Source organism: Micropterus salmoides, unplaced genomic scaffold (assembly GCF_014851395.1).
Source record: "Micropterus salmoides isolate LMB-PRFRI ecotype aquatic unplaced genomic scaffold, ASM1485139v1 Ms_hic_scaffold_22, whole genome shotgun sequence".
NCBI classification, from domain to species: Eukaryota; Metazoa; Chordata; class Actinopteri; order Centrarchiformes; family Centrarchidae; genus Micropterus; species Micropterus salmoides.
In genome coordinates, this window is record NW_024041373.1 from 5,697,358 (window position 1) to 5,711,913 (window position 14,556).

Below are 14,556 nucleotides of genomic sequence, written 5' to 3' on the forward strand. Positions count from 1 at the left end.
ACTGGGAAATGTTATAAGCACAAGTGCAGTGTAATTCATTGTGACTGCTCCTAAAATGCACAGTGGATACGGTCATTAAGTTATAACAGCCCCACTATAAAGTTTCTTTGTTAGCAGGCTGAATGCGCTCATTTCAGTCACACATCACTGGAGACATGGATATACTTCAACAGCTTTTTCTTTTACCGAGATGAATGGATATGATCACATAGATGTGAATGGTCAACGGGAAATGAAAACAGTTAAAAGCATGTAGCTGATATAGTAGAAAGAGAGATTCCTTGACAAATAAAGCAGAAACTAAAATACAGCAAAAGTTAGTAATGGAATGGCCTAAACCTGAATTAGCACAAATTCCTTCCACGGCTAAATAAACCACTGGAGACATACACAATTCCCCTCAGCTCTCCTTGACTGATTGACAGGGAACTCTCCAGCATGAATATTCATAACCACAGTCCCACCAAGCTTTCTCACAGCTTGAAGAAAAGTTAACTTTGCCAGGGGAGAGAAGATCGCTGCTGGCTGCTCACTTCATGTGGAAATGTGGGGCTTCTATTCATCTCCCTGCAAGCATTTCCAAAAGGAAAAGGAAGGGGAGAGTAGTGGGCCATGGGTGGTGATAGGGGGGGTGGGAGCTATGTGCCTTAAGTGAAAGTTGACAAGATTTAAGGATTTGCCTGGCTCAAGCTTTAGTCTTGGCCTCCATTTAAGAGTGAATATACATGATTTTACATCTCTTTTTCATGTGAATTACCAATCGAAAAAACAGACGCTAAGCACGTAAAAAAAAGAAGAATTGAGAATGACTGGAAAAGGAGAATATATCTGGGCTAGCTTAGCACACGCAAACAACACAAAAACATACAATTACTTGCTCAAGCGGGGGGGGAGAAAAAAACAAACGCTGCAAAAAAACTGTACTGAGATTGATGCGTTGAGGCGACGGGTGACAGCTGAAACCCTGGGAATGTGTAGTGCTGGTGGGTGGGTGAAGGGTAGGGGGGGTGTGATGGGGAGTTGACAGAGGCCTCTTAGCAGTAAAAGACCACTGTGTGTAATCACTTTTAATTGGAATGTATGGAAGACAAGGCTCTCCGAGGGGATCAGTTTGCCTTAAACCTGCTTAATTATATGGGATCATGTTGGACGGTTGGGTTCGGGTCGAAAATACCGCTGTGAGGATGAAGCGATACAAGCAGAGGAAGAGAAAAGAGAAGGAGGAGGAAGGGGAGAGGAATGCTAGCACGGCGTATTCTCTATATGGAAAAGTCATTCTAATATTTCTATATACACTTTCAGGGTGTCTGTAAAGGGAGACATCAAATGGTACTTTATGGCAGTTAATGTTTAATTTCCTGTGGTATCACCATCCCAGTAATATACCCATCAATAACCTTAAAGGTGCTTTTATTAGGTATATAATGTTTCTAAGGTGCTCAACAGTCAATTTCTTGGTGACCATATGGTATTTTATGGGCTTCTCCAATGTCCTTTGGTGTCACTTTAACATTCTTATTACATTATGTGTTAGTACGCAGTGATGAGTTTATAGTGAATTTATCATAATTTATCTCCTATGGTTTAGCTATAATATCCCGTCAGGGATTGTGAATGTGTCTGCAGTGTCTGGTGATGAATTTATAGTGACTTATAGTGAAATCGATGTGATTTAATCTTCCTTTGATGACTCTGACTCACTTGTAGCTGCTGACACTTAAAATTCTTTGGTGATGTCTCTATAACAACTTTCTAAAATGGATTATAGGATTAGTATACCCCTCATGAGTGTGTGTATTTTGTTTATATTCAAGTCCTTTAGTCAGTAATGGTAAATTAATAGTTTTAAACTTGCTCAGTTTCCTTCAAGAAATAGTAGATAGTAGATTCCCATTCTGGGCAATACATTTATTAATCCAAATTAGCTGTTTCATGTTTCTACGTGTCCTGACTAGTTCATTTAAATTGGTAACATTAAAGAGATTTGGGACATGTCAGGGATCAGTCAGACAATTAGATCCCCAAGTTAGCCAGAATTATTTGAAAGAGAAATCCAAGGTAAATGATAAAATTGGTTTTTAACAACAAATGAAGTGGTTTATAATCTGGCAGTTGACTTGTTTACAAGTAATCTGATCTGAAGCAGTAGTTTCCAATTTCTGTTAAAGCAGGGCCCCTCTTCAAAGGGATTTTTTTAATGGCATCCTCACCCTCAAGTTATTTTTTCTGTATCTGTATATCTATAACTTTTACTATTTTAACAAAATAGCATATGAATGTATGTATGAATTAACACTAGTATGAAATGAAATAATATGGCCCTGCTGTCAGATCAGACAGTCGGCAGTTTTGGTCACTTGAAGTATTCCAGACCTTTGCAGGCTAAAAAGGGCTCTTTTGTCTTGATATATCTTTTGACTTTACCCACCACCATTACACCCTGCCGATGTGGCATTCCAATTTGAGACAGCCCTCTCTACAAAATGCTGTAAGCCAAGTAGCTTTCACTGTACAGTTTGAGTTTAGTTCTTTTGGCTGTTTCAGGTTCTCAGACGAAACTTTCCATCTCTTCGCCAGTTTTAGTTAATTTACTCCATTTTGATCTCTTTCAACATATTTGAGATTTGTGCAGGCTTTTGCATGCAGACAACAATCACAGACTTTCTTACCCATCAGTAACACGTCATACTAGATTTTAGTCTTACTGAAGATAGCCCCAAGCGTATACATTTATGGAGTAGATGCTTTGGCAATGTTGTTGTTACATTCATGCCAATAAAGCTAATTTGAATTGAACTGAATTGAATTGAGTAGACTGTGATTTATGTTTGTACAAATCGTATACACATGAGCTCACTTCCAAACATGCTTCATGCAGTCTAACGCATTGTTATTTACTATGTATTCGCACGCACATAAACAAACTCACTTGCTTACATAACACACTTTTTAAGAGTTGTGTGTCGCTAGCATGCTTAAAGCAAAGCTGCAGGTATTCTGTTAACATGCAAAGACACACTTTCATGCAGACATGCACGGACATACACACTGTGGGGAGCTGTCTGTATGGGATTTGTCAGTAATATGCAGACTGCTTGGTTGAATTAAAGGAATTTAGTGAAATAGGAGCATGTCTTCCACCCTCTGCCTCTCTTCCCGTCTCCCTCTCTCTTTTCCTCCCCTTCATCCCCCTCTTTCCTGTTTTGTACCTTGTGGCTATCCACACTGCAGCTTTATCGTCCGTTTCCCATCTCCTCACTGGACGTGAGATGAGCACTGTGGTACAAGCCTCCACCCTCCCCTCCTCATTGTCATGGTGCAGACAGTTTCCTGTCCGCCTCAAGGTTGCTAAATGTTGTCTGGATGCTTGGTCGACATGGTGACGGGGTCGGGGTTGGGGTTGATGGAGCCCGGCGACTGCGGCTACAGTCTTTTTCCAGAGGGCAGGCATGGGCGGTCAGCAGACTTTGGGTTTGAGGAAGGAAGAGAACTAGGGGTTGGGGGGACGGGGGCTGAAGTGGTCGATGGAATCTGGCATCTCAATCTCTCTTCCCCCATCGCTACCAGCACCTCCCCGCCCTGTAATGATCTTTGCGGCAGGGTGACCCGGTTCTGGCTCCCAGAGTCTCGGTACCGACGCCGGGCCACAGCGAGACGCACCAACCACTTTCCCATGGACTTCTGGACTTCCAGACCCATCATTACCATTTAATATCCTATAATGTAACCCCCCACTCATCTCCAAAACAGCCTCCACCAGGGGGATGGGGGAGAGGGGGGCTGCCCACACCGCAAATAAGCAAGGATACCCAATATCCCCCCTCTTTTATTTAGATCTAACCAGTGCATAGCTGCACAACGGCTCCCAGTCATTACAGACAGGCCACTAAGTAGAGGCTACTATGTATTGGATAAATAAGCATCACTGAGGACTATGCAAGAGCATCAGGAAATCAAAATTAAACGTCGGTTTCATTCAGTATGGGGAAATAAGGTTCTGGGGTGTTGTTTGGCTTGATAAATCAGAACTGGATCAATATTATGACATGGTGGTTAGTAGTGTGCTATCCCAGTTTGTTTCACTATCAAGTGAGCAATGTTGATGCTTGGGCTTGATTGAGCAGCTGCTGTTGACATCAAACTCTCACGGATTTGGCTATGAATGTACTGTGAGGTAAACAGTATCATGCCCGTGTGTTTTATTGAGATATTACCTAATGATAGGCAGCACATTTACTCCTTATTAGAGGAAACAAAGATAGAAGGAAGAGGCCTGCAACCTGTTGCAGCAGCTAAATCTAAGTTTGATTTGACTGTAACGTCAACATTAACTGTGGAAACTCGACAAATTACATATATATCACAAGACAATTTGGAGAAAGCAGTCATCATCACACCTGCACCTGAACACCTACTTATCACTTATTAGCACAAACATTTCTATTTAATTGTATGCATATTTGCTTTTGTAATATATTTGTTATTAATGGCCAGTATGTGTCATGTGATTTGCCTTCAAGTGCAATAAATCTTGATAAATCACGTTCCCATTTAAGAACTATGTGTATCGTATCGAATTTAAAAAGTTTAGGATCGTCCATCCCTAGGAGATGTTTGTGTTAGCACATTTAATTTGTGAACTGAAAATGAAATGATAACAATTCTGTTGATAGATTACTCAATAAAGTCATTTGTCAAAACATTGGTTAGTTCTAGCTCCTTCCTTTCTCTGATTTATATTGTTAACTGAATAATAATCTTTGGGTGAGAAAACAGTCTCAGCACATACAGCTTCATCAGCAGATGGACATTTGCCAGGTTTCATAGAATTGTAATTTCTATTTTACCAATCTTTGGGCTTTGGACATCTGATTGGACTAAACTCTCTGGGCTCTGGAAAGTCTTGAAAGGCATATTATTTTTTACTTTTTTCCACCATTTTATAGACTGAAATACAAGCTGACATCAAAAAAGTAAATCAACAGATGATGATCAAAATAATAAATAGTTGCAGCCTTACTTACTTGACCTGTTGCATACACTAATGTTTGTACATGTACATGTACATGTGCAGTATATCTAAGTCTGCATATGTGTGCACACGCGGTGGGGATTCAGAGATAGCTTTGGTGGCGTATTGGGTATCAAGGGGCGAGGAGCTCCTCTGAAGAGCTTCATTCACAGAGCCAGGATACTGATAAGGAGCAGAGCAGAGCCGCCATGAATTCACCCTCTGTTCAGTCTCTCTCACTCCTCTTTTTTTCTCCCTCTCTGTCTCTCTCTCACTCCACTCTCCTCCAGCTCTTTATGCTCCCTGTGAGAAAGTTGTAGAGATGACGAGGGGAGGGGGGAGGAAGAAGCCCCGCAGGCTCTCAAAGTTTAATTAGCAGGATTAGAATCAAAAAGTAGAGAGGGGTAAAGAGAAAGAGAGCGGTAGACATGGAAATCAGAAAAACATGTCTATCTGCAGCTGTATGCTGTTATCGATTATTGGCTTAAAAACTTATTTTTCATAAAAGATCTAATTCTATTTGTTGTCAGTTTTACAGTAAATAACTTGACACAAAGCAAATACTTATGGCTTTGCTTGAACAATGAAAAATAAAGTGAGGATTGTGTAACGGGTTTACAGAAAGTGGACACATGAATCATGCAGCGTTGTTGTGAGAGTTGTCATCCAGACTGGGAACCGCTGGGAAAAGCTGCCTTCACTATTGTTCCATGATTATTTATTAGGCATAGCAAGGGGCAGCCTATGCGATGACCTGCCCCAGGGAGGGGTCCTGTGGATTAAGACCAGAAAAGACTCCCAATGGTCTGACCTTTACAGATCAACCCTGACCTCTCAAACTGCACAAACTGCTCTATAGAAAGACCAACCAGTTTCTTTTACTGTTACAATGTACAGTGCATACAGTGATTCAATGCAATAGAAAATGTACTTGACATAGGAGTTATTATTTCGTCTATTAGCCCTCTATGGTCTATTTAAGAAAATGTTATAGCATAGTATTTCATAATGCTGTCCAGCTTTTATAAAAAAAATTGCTCACACAAGTTCGACACTTCATACATAATTGCATTGAAACATTGACAAGTCTGTCCCGTCTCACACATTTTAAGTGATATGTCTTACAGTTTTTAAAATGTTGGCGTTCAAAGTAAAGTCAAAGAACCATTCATCTGTCTTGTTAATTTGAAAGAAAATTTACATAGTGCTTTCATCACGCACATGTACACTATCACTGACACTACAACTGCTTTCAGATCTGGCAGTTTTACTCCTGTCAATGTGTACATGCCAACTGACATTTCAACTGCTTGCTGCACAAACACTTTAAGTGTCTTTAGTGCTACCACTTCAAGTCAAATGTGAAACTCCTTTTACCACTCACACATCAACTGTGATTTCAGCTGCTTTCACCTATTATGCATCAACTGCTTCATTTCAACTCCTTTCAGGGCTTGAAGTTCAAGTGTTGATTCAAATTTACTCAGTGCTCACACTTCAATTGATACATCAGCTTCATTCATTGCTCACTCTTAAACTGAAACTTAACTTCTTTCAGCCCTTCCGCCATTTGAACTTCTTTCAGTATTTCAACAATTTCAAGTGCAAGTTTTAAGAAGCAAGCTTCATCCTTTAGTTGTAAGTGTCTCTATTTGTGTATATGACTGTGTGTAATTGTACAGTTGGGTGGTTCGGTGGTATTCAGGAGAGATATATAACTGTCTGCTGTGGAATGTGAACTAAATGATTGTTCGAATGACAAATCCTTTGTCATTGCACTCATTTCTATGATTTTAAATGTACTAGGAAGAATGTCAAAACCTCTATTAGGAGTTTTACTACTACAATTCTTTGGTCATGAAACATCTGTTGCAATACTTTGTCATGAATACTTCACTGACAATATTTTGTCATCTGAAGCATCTCTATGGCAACAGTGTAATCATCATCCCAGCCCTTAAGTAATGGGAATAGTCTGGTCCAAGTCTTGGTTTGGCGTTGAAAAGGCCAGAGTGACTGTGTTGTCTCTGTTATTTGAGCTGTAAGAGATCTAGTGTGACTGAATGTGAGTGTGTGTTGACCATTGTCCAGTATATCTTTCCGTTCTGCACCTGTACCAAGGACATCACCCAACTTTGAATTGACCACACAACCCACACAGTACACACATAACTCTACCCATATGTGACACAAATTCAAACACCCTAAACTTACACCAGAAAAATGTATACATATATTTTTGCGGCCCACTCAATGTCGGATATTTGAGGAGCTGAAATCCCCCATATGCTGCAAGGACAGGGTCAGGCTTAGTCATATGGGAGGTCACAGCTGCTATAACACACAGCAAACAAAATTAGTCTTGTTTGTTTTTGAAGAAAGCCTATATTACCCACACTCAAATAAACTTCATTCAATCCCCCCGACCCCCTGGACTCTCAATCAACCCGCAGCCTTGGTCAGCACATTTTTGCCCCATGCTGAGGCAATCTAAGGCCTGGCCTGTGTCAGTTCTGCTTGGCCTAGCTTTTGCCTTACATAAGCCTGATGCCCCCCCTCTTTCGGCCTGCCCTCCATCTCCTCTATTGCTTTAATCAGCACAAGCATGGCTAAACTCAGCTCTTGGTGACTGGCAGGCAAGCTAGTTCACTGGATTGTCGGTCGTATCTCTTGGTTAAATGAGTCTGTTTGACTCAATGTTTTTTTTGCCACTTAGCAATTTTACTGGTTGACTACCCAGCTTGCAGGTGATTTAATAAGCAAACCTGCTTACTGACCAACTGGTTTGTTTAGTAACTGATTGAGTGACTCTTTTCATGGCTGCTTGATTAACTGACTGATTAACTGACTGAATAGCTAACAAGTCGGCTGGTTAAATGACAGAATGGCTGTCTGGTTGTCTGAATGGCCTTTTGGCCTCTTAACTCCTTGGCTGAATGACTAGCTAGCTAGTTGTTGGTAATTTTAATGAGCCAACCTGCCTGACTGAAGTGTTTTAAGGGCTAACTGATTGTGCTTAATCAGTATTTGCATGGCCAAATTTAACTCTTGGTAACAGACAGGCAAGCTGGTTGAATAGATGGTTGATTGAATGAAAACATGGTATACATACTGGTTCACAGGCCACAGCAATTTAGCTGGTTGATTAGTTAGCTAGTTGAATAGGCTTACCTTACAAGTTGCTAAACTGGTTGGCAAAACAATATTGTAACCAGCTGCCTGACTGACTGTTTGAAAAGCTGTGACCTCTTCACAGAGAGGCTCCAGCCTCATTTAGTCTCATTAGTACCAAGTCTCTGGCTCCCAGACAGGGACAGCACCGCAGTTCCCTGGGGTAGGGAGGTGTGCGTGTGTGTGTGTGTATACATGTGTGTGTGCCGGAATGTCTTGTCTGTCATCGGAGCACAGATGTCCAGTGGAATACATCACACTGACCGCACCCTGATCTCCCTCACATCCCTTATCCCCTACCATTGACTCCCCTCTCCCACCGCCCTATTCCAAACCTTCATCAGCCCTTCACATCCACCCAGTCACAACCCCTTCACACACACACACACGCATTCTGCGACATAGACAATGAGTTCTGATTCATGACTACCAACACTGCTTTCCCACCGCCTCCCCTCGTCTGATGACTTCATCTCCCATCACACCTCACCTCATCTTCATTAGGCTGTGAGGCTACGTGAACCATGATGCGCAAGAATGTGTGTTGCAAGGGCTGACTGGGGCAGGGTCGAGATGGAAGTCCTCAATCCTTATTTAAGCAGGCAGGTTCACTAAAAACACATTCTTGCTCACAGTCATAGCCAGGAGGGTGAAAGTTTACACACATAGACACCCAACTGCTGTTGGGTATGATCATCAGTGGAAAGTCTTAACTTAGAAGTTGAAAGCGCTTGAGGGATCACTCAGTCAAGAAAAATCCACACAATGAATATGTTGATGGATAAACCTTTACCACCTCGAAGCCCAACAAGAAGAAAGTATTTAGGAGTTTGTACTAAACATGATACATAATTTCAGTAAAGAAGTTGTGGTAGTTTGAGGCTGCCAAGTCTGGAGTGCCCCTAACTATGTGCTTACTCCTTCCTTCCCCCTCCATCTGTGACTCGGAGGTCCCAGGAGACCAGAGGGGAGTTGGATGAGGAGAAAGGCCAAGAGCATCGCTGATGGTTCCTAAGCTAAAAAGTTATCTGATTACATCTTGCTCTGTTTGTTGTCATGTAGCGAGGTGATGTCATGATTAAAATTGTCGAGCCTCTGAAATGAACGCTGGTGGAAAGTTTTGGATTTCCCTCAGGGGCTGAAGATCATGGCGGGGCGAGATCTTACATATAAAAAAAACAGCAATTTGTTGTTTTTTTCATTATGTATAGTATAGGTTTCCACCCCTAGTAAGCTAATCGGCATAAAACTAACCATAACACAGATCCACTGAAACATCTTCCTGACAGTGCTGTCTTGTGAAGCTAGCTGTAGCTGTCATCCTGTAAAAAACATTCTTTGTACTGTAATCATTCCCATAAGTTTGCCTGTGAGTTGCATTGTGTTCTGGGCCCACCCTCTGCAATTGTCTAAAAAGACCCCTGGAAGGCTTTCCACATTACATTTCACTGAGTTTTGTAAGAGGCAGATATAAAGATCAATAACATGTACCTAACGCTAAATAGCACAAAATTAGATACAGACTAGACAAAACCAAAAATGTTGAGACAAATATATATATATATGAAGGATGACATATCCCATTGATATATTATGTACAATCTTTGTTGCAGTTAGTTTTCTGTTAGTTAGCTAATAGATGAGTAATGAATGTTAAATTAGCATAGAGAGAAGACCTTTCCCATGACATGTACGTCAAATCTGTTCCAGTTCACAGTGGATGACTGATGAGTGTTAAATCAGGGTGGAGTCCTTTTGAACCGTAGTATCATTTGCCTGAAAGGTCCAAATATCCTGCAATACACAGAATGTCTAAAGTTGGTCCTACGTTGATTCCACTTACCCCTGTCCTCTGTCCTCCATGTTGACCTCAGCACCACTCTCCCCTTTTAATGTCGCCCTAATGGCCGAGCATATTCTCCCCCTTTCTCCCTTTCTCATCCTCGCATTCTAACACAATACGGTCATGTCCGGCGGATGAATCAATGGCTCTGTTCGGGCCATGAATGGACGGGAACAACAGAGTGAATAGAGGGGAGAGGAGAAAAAGAGCAGTTTATGTGCAGAGTTGTAGTGATGAAATAAATGGACGTAATGGACTTGTGCAGATGGAAGACAGCGGAGGTCAGGGAGAGTTGTGTAGAAAGATGAAGACAATAACTGCACTGCACCCCACAGGGACTTCTGGCAGAAGGTCAGGGTTCGCCGTGCTTGGACGAGATTCATATCCGAAGCCCCGTTGGCCCTTAAACTCTGAACGCTGGTACCAGCCTTTATTGTTCCAGACGTCCTCTGTCATAGTTGTCTGCATTCCCTCTCTCGCTTTCATTTTCTTTCTATGTGTAAAGCTCTCTTGCTCTCTTTACTGTATGTATGTAGAAACTTGTTTGTTTATCTTCATTTTACCAGGTGAAGTCTCACTGAGATTACACATTACAGGAAAGACCTAGCCATTAAATGCTATATGTCTGTATATGCTTTCTACGTGTGAATGTGACTGCCCTGTTATATCTCCCCAGCTCCAGCAGGTTTATATTGCCAGTGCAGCCGGAGCCTGTCAAACAGAGGGCCCATGTCTGCGCCATGCCAGTCACGCGGAACAGGGAAGTAAACTGGGGGATAGCCTATATAACTAAAACACAGGGGGGCTTTTGAATTACAGCCTTGGTCTTTGGCGAAGGTCTGCGTTGCGTTAAGTGCCGGTTTGCAGTCTGGTCAGGGAAGGATCGTAAAATGTGAGGATGGTAACCTAAAAGCATTAAATTTCCCTTTCAAAAATTCATAAATTACCTATATCATGAGCTTCAAGAAGATTAAATGAAATTTTAATAATCTCATGGGGTAAAACTGGATCCATGCAGTAGACTTTATAAGCATGGAGAAAAAATATAATAAATAACAAGCAAATCATGGTTGTTTTAACAAAATACAACCACCAATGCATGAGAATGCAGCGAAAGTTAAAAATATATTTCCTATGGTTTGAAGGCCATACAAAATAATAGTGGTACAGCATACTATAAAAAGAAACAAATGAATGAAAACGGGGTGTGATAAAAATAGGTGTTATGCCTTTCCTACTATGGTGTTACTGTACTGTACTACTGAGAAATCAAATAAGTGGTGGAATGTAACTAATAGGTACTTCTTGAGTATTTCCACCCCACTACAATTCAGAGGGGGAAATTTAACTTTTTACACCACCACATTTAATTGACACACTTATACATTAAGCTACAATGTACTACAACAATATATAGCAATAATAATCTAAAATATTATAGTATCACACTCACAGGGGTCATTCTCTCCATTGAGTACCTTTACCTTTGATTAGGAAATAATATTTACATACTTATTTAAGCAATATTGTGATATAAGATCTCTTGTGCAGTGATCGCTGCTTGTAACAATTGAAGCATGATTAATGTTTTGTATATATGTTTAGGTACACACAGCACTTAGTTAATGTTAGGGAAAGACAGTGGTATTGGTTTTATACTGGAAATGTCCAAAGTGACTTAAAGCAGAGTAACATTTATAAAAATCATAATTCTTTCCTAACCTTTAGCTTTTGTTGCTTAAACCTAACCACACATGGGAACCATGATGTAAACCTTGCTCTCTGGTATTGCAATCCTACTCATTTAAGGCCCACCATCCACCCCGATTTGCTCGTGGTACAAATATGTAGTCTGATTGATGATATAGACAGAACATATTTGGGAAAACACACAGTGTAAACATATGAATGAATGAATTAGGTTTTATTATTTTGTCATGCACATGTACAGTTACACACAGCCCACATGGGCTTACAAGACATCAGATTCAGTCTAGCCAGGACTAGAATATGGCATGCAAATTGTCAAACAATAAAGAAAGGAGAAAAAGAAGAAAAAAAACAAACAAGGAAATATAAATAAATATACACATACGTGCACATACACATACATACATACACATATATGCACACATACAATATGGCAGTAACGTCACAACTTAAATTATACCTATAGATATACAAAATATCCACCCTCTCAAAGACAGAATAAATCTCCTTTGCCCATGGAGACCTGTAAGCTCTACTTTACATGAATACTTTCTTATTCATTCTGTCCTCTGCTATTTTGATTAGACGGTTCCACATTTCACATTCACTGTACAGACCGTGGTACCCAGCCCGCGTCTCCCTGAATTGATGGAATTGGAGCAAATCTATGAACCCCCAGAAAACACTGTATAACTCTGTTTTGTATGGTCTGTATTCTGTAACATAATGTCTTGGAGAAAGAGTCACAATGAACACTGGGTCTGTATCCATATGAGATTCCTTGACCATGTTAAAATATACCTCAGTGTGAGACGGGCGGGCTGGAGTTAGAGGCCACGGTGAACTCTAGAACTCCATGACCCAGACTTGGACCTCAGGGTATCGGTGAGGTGTATCAGTGTTAGTGGTGTTTGGCTGTAACTGAGCCAGACTGACAGCTGTTGTCTGTCTGCTCTGTCATCAGTTCCGACCATGTACCAACACGGTGCACGTACCAAGCATCAACCACCAACCACCTAGCTGTACACAGAACATACGGTATATATATAGTCTGGATCACAGACAGCTCTGACATGTGTGTGGAAAGAATATAAAAATATCCCACTCAAAGGAAATTGTGCAAATGCTGGAATTTGATTCTAATGTAGAGTTAAAGGTGTTTCAATGAGGAAAAAATGCTCTACAATTGTTTTATCACTTCAAGCAGTAATGCATTTTTCATTATATTAACATTAGTATGGCCATTTGTTACAACTTACAAAACCCTTATAAAGTATGCCGTATGAAAGTGGTACAGACATCTTGTAGATTTATCTTTATCTGCATGTTTGCTAGTTGACACTGACTGCATGTACAGTATGTGTGTGGAAACTGCAGTTGTTTTAAAGACCCTGCACTCATAAGGTCATATATACTATGGTATTAACATGCCTCTAATCACTGATCATGTGTTACACGCCAATCTATATTTAAGCATTCCATGGGTGTTTTGGGTGGTGAATGGTCAGCTGATGTCTGCGCTGTATTTCTGGTCATATCGCCATATGTTCCACTATAGTAACAGGGTCGTGTCTATGACGGCCACCAGCACTTTCTGTCCCACTGTGCTCACTGCAGTAGTGGGTAGTAAGTACTAGGTAGTTAAAGCGTTGTTTGAAAGAGGTTTGTCACATGAGGCTGTAAGTACAGCAGAGCTGTTGCAGGAAAATGTTTAATTTACCCAACCCCACCTGTTTAGGTTTCCATTAAGGTGAAACCTGAGGCTCAGATGTGATTGCAAAAACCATTTTATTCAAGTCTGCTGAGTGTAATAATATTTTCCTTCATTCCTGACTTTGGATTACAAATGTTTATTCATGCACCATCTATTAAATTATGAACGGAAGTGTTAAAGTGATGTGTTAAAGTCAGAGGTGTAGCACATCATTCAGGGCAAATACATTTTTACAAATATAATTGAGCCAACAACTGTACACATGGCTTTAGTGGTTATTAGTGCAGTCACAAATGACCTGTTCATACCACATTAAAACAAATAGTAATAATATGGGAAATGTGCTTCGTTCTGCACAGTTTGAAATCCCCACAACACTTCAACGCTCCTACTTAACATGCTATAGCCTACAATTACTGTGTGATACTTATACTATGGTTAAATGAGGTTTGCCTGGAGTATCATGCTTAAGAGGACATTCTTTTCTTCATTGGTGTCTTTTGAAGGCCATTGCAGACTCAATTTTTGTCTCACGCCCTCGGTAACAAACAAGGGACCTGCTGCTGCTTCACTCTCTGTGGCTGTTTCATCATGCTTGCTAGGTAACGTTGATTGTAATGTTGACGGATATAATGTCATATGACATTGTAACTACAATGCTTATTAATTTAGATTCCTGATTAATTTATGTTATACAATGCAAATATGCCCCAAACTAGATTCCTGGCGGACTGCCTTCAATCTGCTGATATTAGCTTAGCTAGTTGTGCTCACTTTTCTTTTGAAAGAAATTAGTTTTCCCTCAGTTTAGTTTCTTTCTTTTCTTTTTTAGTGCACTGTTTTCCCTTTCTTGGGGATTGAAATGGCTTACAGTGCACGTTGGTGCTCCAATGAGCCTCCAAAGCGCTTTGAGGCTCGGGGCTGGATGAATCTGTGGCTGAAGGTGCTCCTGAGCTGCCTCTGCTCAGCATAGAGAGGATGAGAGGGGTTGTCCATGATGGTTTTCAGCTTCCCTTTCATCCTCCTCTCAGTCACTGGCTCCACACTGTCCAGTTCCATCCCCACCACCGAGTTGGCCTTCCTCACCAGCTTGCCCAGATTGTTGGC